General features: G+C 33.6%; 1 protein-coding gene across 10 annotated transcripts in view; it reads right to left on the bottom strand.

Annotated features, from left to right (window-relative positions):
• LOC118192223 (multiple PDZ domain protein-like) overlaps nt 1-21,893 on the bottom strand; it is a 1,451,385-nt gene that overhangs the window by 1,339,512 nt on the left and 89,980 nt on the right. Inside the window, exon 1 of one of the 10 annotated variants that reach the window (XM_085818545.1) lies at nt 347-1,529. The exons of the other annotated variants lie outside the window; for them this stretch is intronic. The gene's annotated coding sequence lies outside the window, so the exon portion shown is untranslated. Of the gene's footprint in view, nt 1-346; nt 1,530-21,893 lie in introns of those variants that run through there. 10 annotated transcript variants of the gene reach the window in all.

A 21,893-nucleotide genomic window follows, 5' to 3' on the forward strand; every position in this document is an offset into this window, starting at 1 on the left:
TTTAATACATTACATAAAATTACGCTTCTATCTCACTTCGGTTAATGCAATATCTAACTTCAGACCATGATTCCTGTCATTTCAAATCCTTTTAAATTTTATATATTTATTTATTCATGCGTAACGCATATTAACACAGCAAAACTTTCACACAGTTTCAGTTGCAATAACTTATCATACTAATATATAGAACTCATGTATTTTAATGCTTAAAGTGCTAAGGTCAAACGAGAGCTCAATGAATAGCATACTCATTACACATAATTGGAATTACTAAACAGTTTATCTTCGTCTACCGCTTAACGGGACATGTAAATGCACAACACCTAGCTACTGTGGTACTTACCAAATGAAACGTGGTTCAGAGCGTCAGCCAATATCAGCCGAAGCAGCAGTCCACATGACTGACAGTGGTTTGCGATGAATCAAAGTCAACATCGATCGAGCCCAGGCGGTCAGTTAAGGATATTGCGCGCGAATTTCTCCGTTTTAATCCTAAGGTGATACGAGTGGGGCGTTTCTGTGATTCACGGAAACTGCATTCTAAATTAATATTTGTTCATCTCAGAATATTCCAGCGAAAGGTGAAAGATTTTTCTCAAATCACAGATGTGAATATTGCGAAGAGCTCGGGCTTGTTAATCGCCCTCTGCTGTTGAACATCAACAATTGATTTTCAAGAAACTGAATATTATCAGTACTTTCTAATACATAAATTAGGCTTTCCAAATTTCTCCATATACATATGGCTTGAATTTCCAAACAGTGAACCCAAACAAAAACGCAACATACGAAAATAATTTCTACATTTTTCGAAGCGGTTTTGTTCTATATAAATACCTGAAGTATAAAAAATGAGCCTTTTCATGAAGATTTCTTATAGAACAGCAAATCCTTACAGAAGACGAAATGCAAAGAGAATGTCGAAACTGGTATAATACCTCTCAAAATAGTTCTTCCATCAACATTTGCATAAAATTTTGTAAATCGAAGAGCGTAGTTTCATTTGCAGATGAGTGCATAAATTATTCACTAGTAACGATGACGTTTATTATAATTACATGTAACATTTGAAGCACAAGAAGTTTGTCTCAAATTAATAACGGATCTCCAGACAACAACAACTAGAAAACTATATTTTCTAACAGCAATAAAAACTCACGGCATGACCACAAATCATCTGGAACGCAAGAAGTTTAATGCTTCGAAACAGGAACACACCTCTCAATAAAATGTAACGGCGCACATTATGCGACAAATAAGTTTATTACCATATTTACGAATACTAGTCTCCCACAGTATGTATTAACAATACATAAATCTTATAAATTAAACATTATATATTGATAGATTTCAATTTGCATCTCGCTAGTCACTTCAGAAATTCTTACGCAGTCTCATTTGTTTTTGATAAAATAGCGATTTATGTCACATTTTTAGCACTTAAATAGAATATTTAAACTCAACACCATCAGCTTAAAGTGATTAACCACGTGCACGCATAAAACATGAAGGGGTCCCGTCATCGAGCGACTTGTAACTGCTGGCTTATTCCTGGTCAGAAACGGTATCACTGCCAAGAGCCCAATGCATCCACGATAGAGTTTGGGATGGGGTGGAGGCAAGAGATGGAGGTGGTGGCGCGGAGGACGAGCGCAGCGCCAAACCAACCACTTGCGGCAGCAAGAAGATTCGCACTTTTAGAAAATTCCAGGACACAGGCACATCATGCAAAAACATTTTCATAAACAAAACAACACAAAAAATTATCAAAAACATTTCATTATCATACATCATACAAAAATATTTTCCTGGTGAAACAGAAGGTTGAATTAACATATATTTGGTATTCTAAATGTTTCAAGAAATTTAAACTATATAGTTACCAACTTGGAAATATCGAGAACCGGGAAATTTTAAGACTATTATGATAACATGACTTCAAAAGTCAATCGAAGTCAAATGCACAATTCGTGTTATGTAACTAATTATAATTTGAAATTCAAACCAGAATAAAATTTACAATTAGCCCCATCTCCCAAAAGCAACCTTAATTTGGCGTAGATTTTGAATAAAACTTTGTCGATTTCGAGGACTATCAAACGCTCCCAAGGCTTATCTCTTCTGATCGCCCTGAAAATCAAAAGAGTTTTATTCAAATTCTATATCAGATTGTTTTTTTTGGGGGGGGGAGAAAGCGGGTCCAGCTTAGAATAATTATAGCATGACTGTTATGTAAAATTAAATTACAGTTTACAGTAACAAATTAAACATTAAACTACGGTTTTGCGCTAATGTAATTAGAATTTGTACATCCGTGTCCAAAAAATTTCTATCCGGCCTTTATTTCCGCAAACGTTAGTCGTAGACACATCTTCATGTAACAAAAATGTTTTAAAATGATCCAAAAATTCATATTTCGGCATATTTAAATTTTAGAAAAAATCAATTTTGCAAACATTTTAAAATTAATTTCTGATACATTTCTTCGGTTCCTATATTTAGGAAAAATTCGCACTCTTAATAAAAAAATAAAACACAAAAAGTCTCACTCTCGTAAGACAAAAATTGGTCGCTATATTTAATTTTAAAATTTACGATTTTTGACGTCATTTTCAATTAGCAGTGACATGTTTAATATTTTGATTAATAAATAAATTAAAATAATTAGATCGTGATTAATTTTTTCTCTCTTAAATACCATTCAATGATATGATTTTGTGATTTACAAGTGCCTTTAATTTACAATTTTGTTATCTGTAGCATGCCGACATAATATTCACATAAACAATATATAAGTTTTCAAACGCTAAATACAAGTTAATTATAAACTAAAAATAAGTAATATTCTCATGAAATTTTATTACTTTACAATCAGAATCTAGAAATCGGATGAAAAATTCATTAAAGTACTAAGTTTTTCATTTTACTTCCTTGCAGGTAATAACGGAAGTGAAAAAAGATTCGGGTATCATATTTCAAGGAAAATACCCATTTTGCCTACTCTCGAATCCATCTGAACGATGTTTTCGCGTGATATCTGTACGTGTGGACAGAGTAAAGGACTTTTTCCTCCAAAATGAACTGAAATTAATTTAAAATAGATTCAAAAGAGATTTTTTCGTGACGTCTGTACATATGTACCTATCTATCTCGCATAACTCAAAAAACGAGCAGCCGTAGAACGCTGAAATTTTGTATGTGGGGCTGTTACAACAAGCAATTGTGCACCTCCGTTTTTCGTAGCAATAGACAGCACTACACGTATAATACTCCAATATATATCTATACATATGCTCTGTTACCCTACTCAGTCAGCACTTTTTTTTTTTTTTTTTTTTAATCTTACAGGTTAGTAAATTGTGCCTATTTTCCCTTTAAAGGTGATTGAATTAGGTTGTTCTTATGTCCCGGTTAAGGTTTTTGTGCATTTAGTTAACCTGAATGCAATAGTTGTAGAATTATCCAAAATTTAAAATGTTCAGTCGACTTCAGCCTAATGTGGTCAAAATTTGTTTACATTTGAAACGCTTGGTAAAATACGGCGTCTTTTTGCCCACTGTGACAAAAAGTTAACTTCCAATTTCTGCACCGAAATTTTGTCTCCTGCCTGCTGGCCGAATTGCTTGTTTTTGCGTAGAAACTCTAATTTTAATTGTAAATATTTAAAGTGTTTTTATCTATATCTGGTGTTTAAGATTTTTCTTTATTTTTTTCAATGCAGTTTGAGTTTTTATACATTTTTGCCTTGCCGAAGTGAGAACTAAATTGATTGAATAAAGAAATGTATCTCTAATGAAATTCGAGGAAATAAGTTTAAATGAAGAGCAGCCAAAAATGTATATAATTTAATAAGCCGTACAATGAAATCATGTAGTGCCCACAGATATTAAATAAATGAAATAATATTACGAGTTGCTTACGCAATAATAAAAGTATTTTGCCGCCTAGTGTTTTATAAATACGAAGGTCTGTAAGATTCTGTGACGCTTCTTTTTTTTGGGGGGGGGAGGGGATGGGCGGGAATGGATATTTTTCACAGCAATTTGCCTAGAAATGCACCTTATTTAATCTCTTAACATCAAAAACCGTTTTCTAAACTGATATTTTAATTTTAGATATATACAAATGTAAATATTTCGTTCTTCAATTTACGTATCCCTTAAGTATGATCTCTGAACTCAGTATCAAATATTTCGGTCAAATTTTGTCGCACGGAAGTCGCACTTTTTATAGTGAATGTTTTTTTTAACAGGTATAAATTTTTCCTGGATATAAGTATAGGGACTGGAGCAACGTAACAAAAGTTAGATTTCGTTAATTAAAAAAGAACCGCTTTATTTAAATTTAAAAATACTAAAACGTGAATATTTACCTAATTTAAAACATTTTTGCAATAGGAAATATGATCTACGACCCATGGTTGAAAAAATAAAGCCCGAATAAGGACTTTTTTAGACATGGTGAGTTATGAAAATCCGAATAGGATGAAAAAAAATTTAACTATTAAAATGCATTCAAACACGATAAAAAACTAAATAATTAATGTGCTTTTATTGTGTAGATAAAATTACTAATGCACTGTTTACGAATTTTAAGTAAAATTAAATACAAACATCTACTTATTAAAGTTAGTTAAATAATACTTCAGATGGAATAAAAAATAATTAAAAAAACTTCTCTAGAAATTACTTCGGTTAAAAGTGTAATCTGAGCAGTTTACGTTTACTTAGAAATGATACCTTTACCTTAATAAAAACCCTTCTCTTTATTAAAAATTTGTAATAAAATTTTTCTTCATAGCATTTTTCTTTTCCCTCGACTCTTAGTTATCAAAATTTTGTCTTGATATATATTTGAAACAGATTATCTAAATTTAAATAAATTAAAAAACCGGAAGATATGGAGATTTATCTGGAGATGTACAGTAAGTGCCGCTTAATATGATCACGTTTGATCAGGGCTATTTTGATCAAATTAACCAAATAATAACATTAAACGATGAAGAAAAAATATTCTTCAAAATAACAATCCTTCAATCCGCTATTCGATGCCAATATCCGAATGATAATTTCAATCGCGATCACATTAGGCGCCACCTACTGTAACGAAAAATCGGAAGTCTGCGGGAAGAGAAATGACAGCTCTGAAATCGGTAGTCAGCAATGAAAACTAACAATACTTATTCAAACTTAGTTTCAAAATAATTTCAAATATTTTTGCACTTCGAGGATAACTAACACCGAAATATGCAGTTTTAATATAAGTTATTTAAAAACTTATGCATATACGCTGTAATTTTTATACCTTTCAGTATTAAGTTCTTAAAAGTTACTAAGTTACTTATTTAAAAAGTTACTAACAAACTAATTTAATATTAATAACTAAACACATATAAAACGCACTTTTAAAGCATTTTAATTAGCGAAATGCAAACATTTGTTTACGAATAAGTTCATAATGAATTTAATTCAAAAGTTCATAACGCTTCTGGAAATTATTTGAGAGATGCTGTATGCTTAGTATCGATACTCGGAATGAATTCTTCACTAGAGAACTAGCCAATGTAAAATTTAAAATTAGGCAATATAATAATAATAATAATAATAACTTGGCGTAGATGTTTCCATGGAATCCCCCCTCGCCAAGAAAAAAAGAGTTTTGCAAAAATCTGTAGACTTCTCCCCCGCTCCTCAAGAAAAGGGATCTGTGTCTGAGCCCCTTATAATCAATAATATTGAAAATCTACGTTAATGTATATTTTTCCCGCGGGGAGGCAGTTTTAAGTAGTTAACTAAAGGCGAAATCAAAACGTTTGAACCCTCTCCCTTTCCTTTCGACACTTTGCTGTAATTTGGCAATTTTGCTAATGTATTTTTAACTTATTTGACGACTTCAGTTTAAAAAATTTATTCTATAATATTTTACTTATATTAACTGACTTGTTGATCCCAAAAAGTTTCGTTTGGTTTTCCAATACAAAGTAACTTCTTTCCGAATAATGACTTTAACCGCGATCACATTTAAGCGGCGCCTACTGTAACGAAAAATCGGATTTATCAAGGGAATTGACAGCTCTGAAATCTGTGTATCAGCAATGAAACCTAACAATTATAATTAAAAATTAGTTTCAAAATTTTTCGCACAAACGCCGAAATACGCAGTTTTATTATAAGTTATCCAAACACTTATGCACATATGCTAGAAATTTTACAGCTTTCGACATACAATTGTTAAAAGTGGAAAAAGTAAAGTAGATAGTCACAAAGCATCTTAATATGAATACGTTTACAGCGAGGCTGGCTCGTAGTCTTAAAACACGTTAAATCAGTGTTGGTTTTAATTATAAGAAGATAAAATCTAATATGAAGGGATACAAGCAAAAGTTTAAAAGAAATCTTAGCGAGTCTTGCAAATTCTGTGTTCCGTAACAAACAAAAATTAGAAAATTATTTTATAAACGTAATTCCTAATATATATATACACACTCAGGACAATACAAAACTTGGAAAACACAAAGCAACAACAACAACTTGAACACATCAAAATATCAAATTTATTTTTGATCTACGTTCGAATGCTAACCTAAACAAGTTAATTTTTTATTGATGTCCAATAAAATAACGAATGCAATTACACAAGAACGCTGTTGTAGCAATTTCAGTGGATCTGGATGAGCAATATCAACTGGTAGCACTCTGTATGTTACTTTGTAATTTTCCAAGCAGAGTTTAGTGTTTTATACTTAGCGGTTTACGTGGCCTAGACCTTAATCCACATGCTTCTAAACCTGCTCTGAAATTAACGGTTTCTGAAAAATGTAAAAAATCTAAATTGTTTATTTATACATTTTTATCAAATTATATTGAGAAAATGAACTTTCTAGAATGATAAGAGTCTTAATTATGTATTTCATTTACTAAATTAGAATTTTATTTTTTTTTATAAATACAGTAGCATTATAAAAATATACTTTTAAATTTGTTTTTATTAAACGCACATTTGAAATTTTACTTTCATTAAAAACTTTTAATATTATATAATTCCTTCGTCTTTTTCTTTCTTCACCCCATCAACAATTCTTCTTATTCTTTTTATATGAAGGATTCTAGAGATTCGCGAACCCTTTTAGATTCGGACTCTGCAGAATGTCCGGCTTCTATTTATAACGGTACCTGACTAGAATAATCGATATAAATATATCATGTTTTTCTTAAAGAATAAATATTCATATAAAAGAAATTAATTAAGAACTCCACAGAATATCATTTCATTTTTCACTTTTGAAAAAAAGGACTGTAAAAGAGTAGATTTGAAACTACATAATTCAATTTTGAATGGAGGAAGGAGTAAATATAATATAAAAAAACACTTAGAAAACAAAAACCAAAAATAAAAATCATTCGCATAATTTCGGTTTTCTATTCTAAATGTTCAATTAAGTTGCTGCATTTTCTAAGCGCAAAAGTACAAATGCTGATGTGGACACCACACGACTTCTTTTTACGGCCTATTAAATAACACACTTCATCTAAACTTATTTCCTCGAATTTCAATAGAGATATATTACTCATTCAATCAATTCAGTTCTCCCTTCACGGCAAGGCATACATAAATACTAAAAACATCTTCATTAAAATTTGTAAAATACAGAAAAATCTAAAACGCCAAATACAGTTAAAAACAGTTAAAGAAGAACAATTTTTACAATTAAAATTAGTTTATATGCAAAACTAGGAATTCGGCCAACGGGCAAGAAGACAAAATTATCGGTGCACAAAACTGAAACATAACTTTTGGTACCACTGGGCAAACGACACTGAAATTGGTGCACCAACGGACTTAATTCATTATCTACCAAGAGTTCCAAATGTAAATGAAATGACGGCCTTAATCTTTCTTAAAATAACAAAATTTTAGAAACTGAGTTAGATTCTCCCCCTGAAACATACTATTTAAGCATTTTTCAAGCGAATTCCTATGAAATGGACCTGAGTAAACCACACCAGAAATTCTGTATACTTAAGCCCCTATCACATAAGGTGGTTCAGGGACATCTCGATACCTTAAGGAAAAATTATAAATAACTGGTTGACCTTTAAGGATTTTATCATTTATTTTTACCGAAAATAATTATTCCTGCATTAGTAACCCATTATGAAAATTTGACTTACCTGAAAAACATCATAGGCCATATAAATGCAATGAGAAACACAAAAGCCAGATGTCCACTTCTCCCTTAACTGCGGGAGATCTCGACAGGTATCTACGGGGTGGCAGGTACAATTCAGAACAATGGCTTTTTTTTTTTTTTTTTTTTTTTTTTTTTTTTTAAGAAATAAGTACAACGCGCTATGGAAAAGAAAGATTGACGGACTGAACACATATTAACAATGCAACAATATATATCCTCCCTTTTAACTATGTAGATTTGTTGCATGTAAACTGGGGTTGATTTCCGTTTTGTACACACTCCTCATGGAACCACGTACTACACTCTCCAACCCATTTCACCCACTTCTATCCGGCAGTATCATCAAAACAGTACCCATCGCACTCGCCACAGTAATTTTCACTGTCTTCGAGATGCCTAGAGGTACTGGGTTGAGTTCCTCCCTGACGACTAGATCCCTGTGTTGGTGTTTGACTCCTGTATTCTGTGTATGTTATAATGGCTGATTCTTGTTTTTTCCTCCTATTCCGTACAGAGTGGTTCTGTACTACTGGCACAGGGAATAATTCCGAAAATGATGAAGAAGCTGATGCAGTAATGGTGATGATTATAGTCTTCCTCTACCATAACTATAGAATGGTGCCATGAGTTCATATTCAAACACATTGTCTTCCAAAATATCGGGATTGTATGGGTATATTCCACATTTTCGAAATCCATTGGCAAAATTGTCTGACTCGACTGTCGAGATTTTCCCGTAGCCTACTGTCGAAATCTCCCCGAGTTATACATCTCTATGAAAGATGGCAGCACCCCCCTCTGACTGGCTATGAACGCTTTTTGCGTAGACATCCATGTTCCTGAATGCCTGATCTCACTAGCCAGTCATTTGAAAATCGCCAAAAGTCGAAGGCATCGTCCACATTTATCATCGTTATCAAAGCCAATGAGCATGCATTCGCTTCAAGGAAACAAAAGAAAGCTGCAGCGCGCGCGTTAAAGAAATGGATCGTATACTGAACACTTGCAAAGGACCAATATTCCTAGTAACAAAATTTCATTTCTCTGCCGCTTACCATTAACCGAGCTACAGAGGATTGTGAGTACTTTCTAACTGACCTATATTTATAATGATACAGATTGAGACTTGCACTAAGCCTAACATATTTTGATAAATTTATTCTGTAATTTCTTAATTCGTAATCTACATTCTCGGAGCAATCGTCATCGACTTGCTGGTAAGTCAGCCGTGAGAAGATTCCAAATGCAAACGATTAAAAAAACGTTCGAAATACCAGTCATATCTTAATTCATTAGGAAGTGAAATTCTGTCCTATAGGAAAATTTTCGTTTTTAAAGCAACTTAGTGATTTAAGATTTATTAAACCTGTTCTACATAAAAACGGACGGGGGGTGGAGGAAATACTGAACTGCATGGAAAAACTCAAAAGGCTCAAATGAAAATTGAAAATCGGCTAAGAGCTATGAAAAAGAAAAACAGCTCGAATCAACAAGATGCATCAGATGCTCCGAAAAATTGATTTCTAATAATGCAATGTTATCAGTTATTCTTCATCTGAACGATTTCGAATCTAACTTCCTGTAACCAATAAAAAAATGGAGATTGACGACAGTTCAACGCACATTTATATCCCTAACATAATGAAATACAATATGTTTCAAAAGATATTCGATACCACCTGGTAACAATCATAAACAAATCAAGAAATCTCAACGCATTAAATCTTCAAATGATTTCCTTCCCCAAACTTTCTAGCATAAAAATAAATAACCTTGATGATACCTCCGTTATAAAAGCTAATGAAAGTTTAGACGGAGAATTGTCAATTTTTTTATCTATCAAGAATTATAATTACAATTACCAAAAATCAAATAAGAAATATTAAAACTAAGCACTTTTTGATGCATATACAGACAGCACAAAAAAATATAGTTACTCTTTCTCGTTAGATTAGTTCCTTCAAATGTTAGAGACACGCTTTTAGCATTAAAAAATAGTAGATTTCTCTTAAAATTGACAAAGGTTAAAAATTAAATAAAGTAAAATACAAGGGGCTGAAAAATAACATGAAAGGCGCTATCGAAAGGAATTGCTTGTTGGTTTTGTAGAGGCATTAGGTTATTTTAAGCAGAAGATGAGAAAAATGTGCAATGCCCTCGCCGGGCTCAAACTTGGACCTCTAAAATACAAGCCGAGCGTGCTACCGTTGCACCACTAAGGCATGCTGGAAGGAGGGAGAAAATATCTTATATACTCCCCCTTTTAAACGGCGACTGGGAATTAAGGGATCCAGACACCAAATCCTGGTGAAGACAAATTATTGTCCAACACCTTTTAGTTCGGGCGCCACAGGCATTAGGTTATTTTAAGCTGGAGACGTGAAAAATGAGCAGTGCCCTGGCCGGGACTCGAATACGCACCGAATGCGATACCGTTACATCACGAAGGCATGATGATAATTTCTATTTACCAAAAACCTACAAAATATAATGAAATCATGCAACACATGACATATATGTAACATTAGTTAAACTAATTTATTTATCGCAAGAGCAGAGTATTGAATTTAGTAAATTATGGTAAAGAAAGCAAGGATTATTTGGCTAAAAGAAGGAATGCTTTCATGGAAGACCCACTAAAGAAAACAGGCTCGCATTCATGTTACCATGTCCTCCATTGTTACGAGAACGCTCTTTCAGACAGCCGTTCGCAGGATTTCAACGTGGATTGAAGTATTAGTGTTAATTGTCTGACCGGGGATAAAAAATTCATGACAGCGTAAAAATAAAATAAAATATTAACACCAAGAAGAAATTATTGCGAAACTGATCGCAGCTGATATCCCAGTTTCTGCTTACGCGATGAGAACGTTCCTCGGGTATATTCAGGATAAAAGGTGCACGCGTTATTATTCACGGATACCGAGTTCGGAGGGTTAAAGAAGGAATCTTAACTATTCGGCTGCCGGGACAAAAAGGGACGAGAAAAATACCACATTATGGAAGCATGCACTTAAAGACATAACACGTAACGTGTAACTACGCAATTTATGCACATGAAAACGATGTAGTGTCTTGCGTACTATTATATTGCATTGAATAAAATGTAATGACCAAACAACAAAGTTGGTAACGTAAAGGTTTGTTTTGGTTTCATGGGATTGTGGCAAAGCATGCAAGGGCTATCTTCTTATGGTAAAACGTTAAGAAACCAAACTAAAAAAAAGTGGGAAGGCAAACTATACTCAGTTCTTAACACTTAGCAAAATTTTCTATTTTCCTTTTTCTGTTTGTTTTAATGTAGAATTTTCATTCCACTGCATGGCGAAATATGTTTATAAAAAAGTCTTCTTTATAAGTAACCTTATAAAGTTCTAACATTGTTAAAAACTGAAAACAGCCCACTACTGAATAACTGATTACTCTCATTAATATATCTTAAAGCAAAGATACGACTACTACATTACAAATTAGACAGCTTAAATTAGCTCAATATAAACTTAAATTGACAATTTTAAGAATTTTATATTTTTTTATTTCATGTTCTAATATTTTACTGTACAATTGTTAAGTTAAATGCATAACATTATTTATTCAATTAATACAAAATTTAACTAATTTAAGAAAATAAAAATCTAAAAATACACCGTAATAGCAAGCAGTTTCTTTGACAGTGAGTAATTTCAGTTTCTACTTTTTTTCTTTCCACGACGCCGGTCCACGGTAAACGGAATCAACTTGGCCATGTAATGCACTGAGTGTGACTACGTGTACATTTCACAGCGTTATTGATACAAAAGATAAAATAATAATGTTACGAATTTTGTACTTAGTTAGCTATTTTTAGTAGAATTATAATTAAAATTGTTGTATTTCCACCTGCAACGCAGCGCGAGGTAAATATTAAGAGAAAGCTATGCCGGAAAAATAAAAATACAGGAGCACGTGCATTAAACAATGAATAAAAGTTTCTCTCGGTAATTCCTATTTCATTTGAATAAATGTATTTGACTACTATGTTAGCTGTAACCGTAATTCTATTCTTTTGCTTTCCCGAAATCTCCAGAAGCAGAAATTATCAGAAATATTTCGCGACCGTTTAAAAGATATAAAAAGCCAGAGAGAGGACATCTCAGCTCAGTTAGTTAGTTGCTTAGTTACTGTTAATGCGATTTGTTTAGTTCCGCCCGATCTGAGATATCTAGATTAACTTTCTCTTTGAATTGAGTAGTAGTCTAACGTTTTTAGTAGTTTAAAGTATAACTACTGGTTACATTGAGTGATATTTTGAACACTTGTACAAAAATTCCAGCATTATGTTATATTTCTTTTGATAAAAATAAATTTTATTAACATTTTATCGGACTTGTGTATTCAATCTCTTACGAACCCAAAAGCACGCAACACTTTTGTTGTCAGGAATAAGATTGAATGCCAGTGACAAGGGACATGGAAGAACAATTAAAGCAATTGGTGGCAGCCCTTGCTGTGTTCAAAGCAAAGGTGAAAGCTAGCCAGGATTCCGCAAAGGAAGAGATGATAGCTGGCCAAGGAGCCGGTAAAGAAGAAATAAAAGGCATTCAAGAAACATGGAAGACTCCGTTAAAGAAATACTGAAGCATGTCAAGAGGAAATAAAAAAGAAATTACTTGCATAAAAGAAAACAAATTTGAGGTTATGAAAAGCAGAGCAGACGCTGTTGAAAATTAACGCTGGACACATTGAAGAAACAGTTTCTTCTGTCAAAGAACAAATAGAAGAAAGAGTTTCTGCTGTGGAGCAACGAATTGAAGAAAGAATTTCGGCCGCCCAACGACTAATCGAACATCAAATTGAAGAAAGAGCTTTTGCCGTCCAATGACATATTGAACACAGATTTTTTGCTGTCGTCGCCAAAAAAGTTGACACATTCAAGATATGCATAACGACCGAGGGAAGTACTCTGATGGCTTTAAATTTTTATCCATGCCTGCTCGTCCCTCCCTGAAGTTATCCACAGATGATGGAAAGTCCTCTTGGCATCTGTATGAGACATAATTTTCTATAGTAGCGGAAGCGAATGGATGGGATTCCCAAGCCAAGGTCTGTCATTTCATTGCCTGTTTGAGAGCAGACGCAGCGGATATCCTTCAGTCTCCTCCAGAAAACCAAAGGTTAGACTTCAAAGCTCTATCCGGCGTGCTGAAGCTGTGCTTTGGGGGAAAATGCTTAAAAGACTACAGCAGCCTTCAACTAAAATCCCGTCAACAGAAGCCCACGGAAATACTCCAGGAACTTGCCACGGATGTTGACAGTCTCATTTCGCCTTTTCGGAATGCCCGACGAAAATTCTTGTCGTCGATAAAGTTTCTGTCCTTGCAGTACTTCATCGACGGCATCCGGGATCATGAAATACAGAAAGCTCCTACGAAACCAGAAAAGTCCATGCTTTGATATCGAATAGGAATGAGAACAAACTGACTCTAAAGTGTTAAAAATGTGGCACTGAAGGCCACATAAGAGGGAACTGCAGAACACCCCACGCAACGGAAAATAAAACAGATAATTTAATCAGACAAATCAGTGCCTTGAGAAGGAATAGAAGTGACAAGAAACAAATCCTAAAATGCTCTGCAGTGTTGAACGCCACATACGGAGGGATTTCAGAACACCCCAGGCCACAGAAAATAAGACCATTTTCCAGCAATGACGCAGGAAACAAATTAGTGGCCATCTCGCGTAACGGAGTATGATCGATAATGAAAAACCCCATTTTAAAGCGCTCAAAATTTCTGCAGTGAGTGGCAACAGTAATGGACTACTTATCAATGCCATATCGATGGAGTTCCTTGTAATATAACCATCGACACAGGAGCAGATGTTAATAATGGGAAATTGAACGTAAACATCACATTTGAAAGTGCCGCCTACCATCACACGACGTATGTGGCGGATATTACAGATCCTTGCATACTCGAATTGGAGATTTCAAGGAAATACAGTTTTTTTCAGGGACTTCAAAAACACCAAACTGCTTTCAGCATCTGAGGACATAATTATCCAGCATCAGAAGTGATCCTCACCTACAAACGCCGACGCCTTGTCAGGAAGACCTTGCTCAAAAAGTTGCCGATATCATACTAGGGTCGAAGAGAAACACGAAATACCGAGTCCGGTCGCACGACATATTGCAACATCAACATCGTCTGATCGCGACTCATTGAGTGACAAGGAAGTTGGGAAAGACCAGCTGGAAGACGGCGACATTTAACCCATAATTGATATAATGGAGTTCTCAAACAGAAAACCGAATTGGCACGACAGTTCGGTATATATAATTCGACGACAAAACAATACTAGGCTCTCTGGGACTCACTCCATGTTCGAAACTACCGGAAATTCAAATCGGATGATGCTTCCCGATGGCATCCGATACTTCCAAAATCACGGATTTTCCTGAAAGAACTAAATAGCAGCACTACAGGAGGCCACTTTGGAATAATGTAGACCTTGCAGAGAGTTCGAGAGAGCTACTGGAGTAACGCAAAGAATAACGTGTAAAAGTGGCGCCGATCTTGTGTTACCTGTGCAGGTAGGAAAGGACCGGAGAAATGCAGCCGAGGCAAGTTGCAACGTTATATAACGTAGGAGCACCTTTTGAACATATCACCTTCGACATCCTGGGAATTCTGACACGAACTGCTGATGGCAAAAAATACATCCTCGTTGTCATAGATTACTTCAAAAGGCTATCACAGAGATACTGCAGTTGAATTTTATGGTTTAAGTGCGAAGAACATGATAGTTAATAAATAAAGGTAACACACAAAACGTTAAAAAAAAAAAAGCCCCTTTGGGCGTATTATAAAATTTGAAAGCTTTCAGACTTTAGAGCAGTTTGCTCTTCTAAGCCCTTCGAGGTTGTGGTGCAGTAGAAGTAGATAGCATCTGCAGAGAGGATATTCAAGTGCTGTGAGGGTGAAATCTTTTTTGGCAGTCCTCTTCTGCAACGTACCACTAAACTCAAAAAATATCACTTAAAATCTTACATAGAGGGCTTCCCTCTCACACACACCCATGGAAAAAAAAAAAAAAAAAAAAAAAAAAAAAAAAAAATAGAAATGCACCTGAAAGAAAGGATTTTTCAACTAATAAAATTACTCAGCTGACCAAAATACGAACGAAAGCACCCGTACCCTTATTTCTAATCTAATTGGTCCCAAGAGGATATCTGAAAAACTCCAGACTTAAAAATCTTCTCGGTTTTTTTAATCAAAATGGAAAAAAAATCTCTCTAAAAACCAAGTTCCCCAATGCCACAACTGACAACTAACAGTTGTGGCTCTTGGAATTAAGAAAGCCGCTTGTGACGGTTAAACAAAAGAAAAGCACCTCAATACAAAACATAAAATTAGGAAATAACTATGCAACTGCCAGATTTTTATAGATTTACGGTTAAAGCTTTTATTGAAAATTATTTTACTTTTACATAGTGTCTCCAGCCCATCAAGGGCCGAGTGGTAAAACTGGATGAACACTAGTAGTTCATTCCGGGGGTTCGAATCCCGGCGAATGGGCTTGCTGCATGGGTGTTTTCGTGGTTCTGCGCTTGTGCAACATTGATACGCGCCAGCTGCCCTTAAAAGTCCTGCCGGGCCATTCCTCCGTTTGGTGAATACCATGAAAGTAAGAATAAAAGGAGGCGCCAACCCCGCACTACGACAGAAACAGTGCTTTGGTCTCCAGAGGGGGGGGGATTTTTTGTTTACATCCAAGCATCTTTGAAAGCGCTTTCATAGTATTTCCACACACAACATTTCCCCACAAATCGAAAAGCGGGGACACTTCCACATAAAAGAAACAGTCATTGTCGGATGGATAATAGCAATTTGAATAGTTTAATGGCATTTATGCCAAAATCACATTTCAGTTATTTTTCGATAACTTGCAACAGCTATTTTGATTATGAATTTGTTTTATAAAATTCAACTAATGGATGACAAAAAATATAGATTTTAGCAAAAATGTTATGACTAAAGAATGAAAAATACCTTACGGTTCCTCTACATAACTCCGTGATGGATATACCATAATGTGCGTCGCCGAAATCAAATTTGAGAAAAAGATTGCCTCCATACACTGCACTTATTCTACGCTTGCTCTCTTTTTAAAATTCAATTTTAATCATTAAGCACTACAGCGAAGATGCATCCAAAAGTATTTTTTCAAGGTTTATTATGTTACTTTAAAATAACTCTCAAAAATCATTAAAAAATTTCGAAAAAGTATCTCGTTAACCAAAACTGTAATAATTTACTTCAAATATAATTTCGTACTTAAAAATTTACTTTTTTTAAATAATTTTACAAGCACATCAAAATGAAAATCCTCATAAATAAACTTCAGTTTTCAGTTATATTATTAAGAATAATAAAAACATATGATATGATAAGAGCGCTCGATAAGTAAATTTATTTTCTCATCAAAAAGTTACAATTATTTATTCATAATCATATAATAATAATACAATATTGCAAAGCTATGAAGATACAATATTGAAATCTACTAGAATTTATATGAAATCCGAGCTAAAGATTTATCATTCCAAAGCTTTCAACGGAAGTAAATACATTGACAGAAAAGAAATCGATAGTATGCAAAGAAAAAAATGCACCCTTCCAAGCAATTCGGAGTAAAAACAACTTGATATACCACGCACGTCATCTTTGCCTCTTCTCGTAATTTAATTTCAAATCTGTCGACAGGCGCTAAACTAGTCTACATAACAGAAATACAATTTGAATAATTTCGAAAACATCGGATATTTTCTACAACAAGGTGTCTCTTTATTTATTTAAAAAGCTTTAGCTGAATTAACTACAACAGAATTTGACCTAACTGCTAATCCATGAACAGTTCACGTTATGCACAGATATTCTTTTTAGGATTCAGAACGCAAATACTTGAAATGTCTTTTTTAGGACAAATAAGAATTTTCCGGCGTTTTTAGCAAATAGAAGAAAATTGTGTAATCATCACTTAAGTTCTATTATTTTCGGCTACAGCGAGACTTATAAAAAAACATGCTGAATAAAAATTACAAAAATATACAAATGAAACTAATCATAGAATAGGACTGGGGCTAAAATTTCCGGTAACTCAAGAGGAGATGCTGTTGCAACTTTCCGTTTAAAGACGGGACTTACTGTTCAGCAAGATTTTGAATCCTTTCTAGTCCGAAATGTATGGAGCGAGATTTCAAAGATACGCACTCAAAACAACACAATAAAAATTATAACGGGATGAGTTTTTGATAAGATATCAGAGATCTAGGCAAATGAAACCTTACACAAACTGGTTGACCACTTTGAACTGCTTCTGATTTTAAATGAATACTTTTAACGTGTTCTGATTCTTTTTGCTTCTTTTAGTGTGCAATTAAATTTTTATTTTTAATTTTGTATGGTTTTAAATTTCATTTTCTAGGTTTCCAGTTCCTTCTGCGTTTTTTTTTTTTTTTTTTTTTTTTTTTTTTAACGTTTTAATTCCTTTTGGGTTTGTTCGCATACTTCTATACGCAAGGAAATAATCTTGTATTAGCAATCACTGCTAAAACGTTTATATATATTATATATCACTAAAGAAGGGAAGCTTTGCGGAGAACTAAGAATACAAGGGCAATTCTATTTAACATTGAGAAAACAGGTATCTCGCAAAATAGGCGAGATACCGCAAAGCTGGGATGGTCTTGGGGATTAATTTTTGTCGCCAAACTTAGTGACATTTTCGTCCGGTCCCTGTTTAACTTTAATGGATATTGCAACTAAATAACTGTAAGTGATATTGTTATATGTAACTGTAACCGGAAGGTATATACGGTCCACTAATTTCGAGAAATGGAGATACCAGAGATTTCTCACGGGCCGGGAGAAAAGTGCATAAGACCGCAGAGAGCATCAGCTTTCAGTTTCTCAGCTGTTAGTTCTCAGCGACTTCGCAGTATTGAGATATCCAATGTGAGCTTCGCCTTTTAGATGCGCTTTCCATTGTGCTGTGTATTACCTATAGCAAGTTGAGCAAGTACCTATAGCAAGTTGATTCGCATTATCAGAACTCAATTTAAATTGCACATTTGATTTGCAAGAAGTTTAAGCTCTGTAACCCACAAGTGCCAATGACAAAGGTTTTAATTGAATTTAATTAAAATGTTCTCCACTTTAATTTGTTACTTAAGCAATAATTCGCCTACCTGACACACAGCCTCGTATTAATAAATTAATGAATTATTTTATGAGACGCCAGATACTTACATATTTGCTGCAATTTATAAAACTTCATATACAGGTAAAATTTTAGTTATTTTTTAGGTTCTAACATTAGTATAATTAGACCTTATTCAAGACAGCAATCACGCAGGATGGTAATTTTACCTCTTCTAACTACAGTTTTAATGAAAGCTGATTTTATATAAAATTTTTTGTTTGTTTATTTTAATCTTATTAGAATCAGAGACAAGTTGGTGCAAACAGTAAATTTCTGAGCGTTTTAATTTGCTCATTAAACGAAAATAAATGCGAGAAATGATTTCAGCACACAGTATCAGTTTTTTTTTTTTTTAAATGGAAGGAAACTTTTGGCTATTGTGACACCATAAACGAGTTCAATAAAAGCTTATGAAAACCCTTTTGAGAAATTCTAAAGAGTGTCACCTGTTTAATATTTTTTTAAATCAATCCTGGTTTCAAACAGTGTGAAGAGTTTGTTTTATAACCTTTGAAATTTGGAATTTTTAAAAGAAATGAGTTTTCGAACTCTAGAATGCTAAATTCCCACAAAAGAATTATACTATTACCTATTACAATAAAATTAAGAAAATCAGCTTTTAAAATGAAATACTGAGAAAAATAAATACGAACTTATAAAATGAGGGGGAAAAAAAAGAATTAAATTCCCTGATAGATTTCATTGCAAATAATTTTAAACATTAATCCTTTTTCTTTTTGAGATGGATAAAATTAAATGAATTGTAAATGCAAAATCTATCCATCAAAAAAGGATGGAAATACAGAATTTATGAAATGGCGGAAGACTTTTGTGTTAAGCTAATTTCGTAGCGAACATTCTTTCCGGAAAGGAGATGCGAGATTAGTATATAAATAAGCAGTATCAATTTTTGAAAAATCACTCGGAAGGAGGAAAAATAGTGTGATGTACTAACATTATAACCTCGAAACTGAAGAAACGATAGTTCTCTTTCATATTGTGGCATATTTTTTTCAATGCAGAAAATCGTCTATTTAGTTTATCATTCTTAGTTTAAAAAAAAGGGCGAAGAATTTGTTGATAATCTGTGAAAATTTCAAAACTTAATAATCGATTAATTTTTAAATGTTGAAAATTTAAAATTATAAATGTCAAACAGGCGAAAATGTCAAGCGATTTTCTAAAAAACGCCAAAATATCAGAAAGGAAGTTAAAAATTTCATCCAAATTTTAACTAAAAGATTTTTTTCACCCTCCATCGGATGATGCAAGCAGTAAATTTCAGATTTTTAGTTTGTTCGTTAAATAAAGATAAGTGCGAAAAATCATTTCAACATTAAATTAAAAAAAGATCTTAATCGAATTTTGATAAAATAATTCCACCACATTACATTGCTTTCTACAAACCGTGGGTGCACAAAATTTTAATTTGACACCTTGTCAGGAAGAAGGCTAAAAACCGATGACAAAGTTTTCATTAGAGCAAACATCAAGAGTGAGTAAAATAAAAGCTCTTAATTACACTGTAGATACAAATCCTCTATACCCCAGACAACCATATCAGTTGATATCCTTCCTTTACGATATTAATTAGTATGAAGCAATATAAAAAAATTAATGCAGAAAATGAAATAATTTAAGAAGTTATTAAATTAATTTAGATGAATACATAAGACATGCTCCGACGCTTTCCATGTTCGTAAAATATACATCTTATAAGTATTGTTTCGTGTGTACGGATTCATGATCGATTGAATGCACACATAACCGATGATAGCTTGATAAAATTTACCTTACCAAAGAAACACTTTACGGTTTTGTAACTTTGTACAAAACTACTCGCACAGCTCTTCTCAGTACGACAGAGCACAATCAGTAGTTGCCACTTCAACTACTTAGAACGTTAAACACAAAGAAATGCAAAGGGCATCTAAAAGGCCAAACTCACGGAGCTCAATACTCTGAAGAGAATTCAGAAATAAAAACACTAAGAACTGGTGGTCGCTTCAGTGGTATATAATTTCCAGTACTTTCTATTTCTCTAAATAACTGGAAGGCATATACAGCTACAGTTACCTACAGGGGCCGGATATAGTTAAAATTATATAGGTATTTAGGCCAAAGCAAGATAGCCACTTTAATGTTAAATAGATTTGCTCCTGTAACTTCATAAAACATGCTGTTCCTTAACTTTCGGAGGGCAGTGTACATGTATCCAGTTGACTGCAAGTGGCACAAACAGTGGATAAGAAGGAATGACTGCCATGCCAAAAGTGAAAAGTAACAACTCATCTCTGTTACCGACTTTTACAAATAAACAGACTCGCAACAAAATCAGAACACTCAATGAATTTCAACTAAACCTCTGTTGTAAATTTGTTATAAGAATACTATAAATGCATTTTTTGCTGCTCTTATTTACAGTACTTGGAAACTACCATGATTTAACAAGGAATCTGCTCCTGGCGATACTTAATCTTACTTCGGAAAGTCAACAGAATTCATTTTGTTTTATTTGAGCTAGAGTATTTAAATTACAGCAAGACATACTCTTAATTCTCCACTCAGAGACTTCCCCTAAGATTGAAGATTTTCCATGAAATATTGACTTAATATTTGCTTTAAGCCTTAAAAGTTCACTGAATCGCTAGAGAACAGAGCCCAATGTTTAGCAATTAAAAGCAGTGGTACGTCTCATGTGTATTTGAGATAGATTTTTAATTATCATCATAGAATTACTTTTTCCGGGGCATTCAGATCGGAGAAGTTACAATTGATCTCCCGCGTACAAGTTGGGTGAAAAAAAAATTACCGTCAAAATCAATGACGACATTCTCGTGGTCTTTAAATTATCGCATTGTATTTTATTTTATATTAACGGGAAGAATACCACACCAAATATAATAATTTAAGACAGATAGTGCTGTCGTCAGAAGCAGAATACTTGTTAATTGCTTGCGCAATTAAGCGCATTTTAAATTAATTTTTTAAAATCCTATTTTAACTTACACAGATGAAGAAAAGACAAATAAACATCGAATACAGCAGATTAAAAATTTTATATTCATCAGAGAATACTTATGTTTCCTGAAGAAAACTAAGCTCTCGTTTGTTTCATTAAAAAATGAAGATGTTTGACAGACTGATATTTTTTCTTTTTCTTGGTGTGTGTTAAAACAGTGTTCTTTTCAGCTCATATTACATTAGCAGACTACATACAGATACAAATCACACATCGGCCCTCGCGAATTATCGGTTAGCAAGCGGCATTTGTGTGAAAAGGCGATGTTATGCCGTTCAAGAATATAATGCATCATTCGATGCAACACCATATCAGCAAATGCCTGTGCCGTAGCGTTAAAAGTAAGAGCAAGAATTACATTACAAACAGTCTGCCATCCTACAAACGACATTTTGCTTCTTTAAACGTTGCACTATACCTACAGATACTTATTGT

The sequence above is a fragment of the Stegodyphus dumicola genome, chromosome 6 (assembly GCF_044657685.1).
Source record: "Stegodyphus dumicola isolate Sdum_Otavi_A_Nest chromosome 6, ASM4465768v1".
NCBI lineage: Eukaryota > Metazoa > Arthropoda > Arachnida > Araneae > Eresidae > Stegodyphus > Stegodyphus dumicola.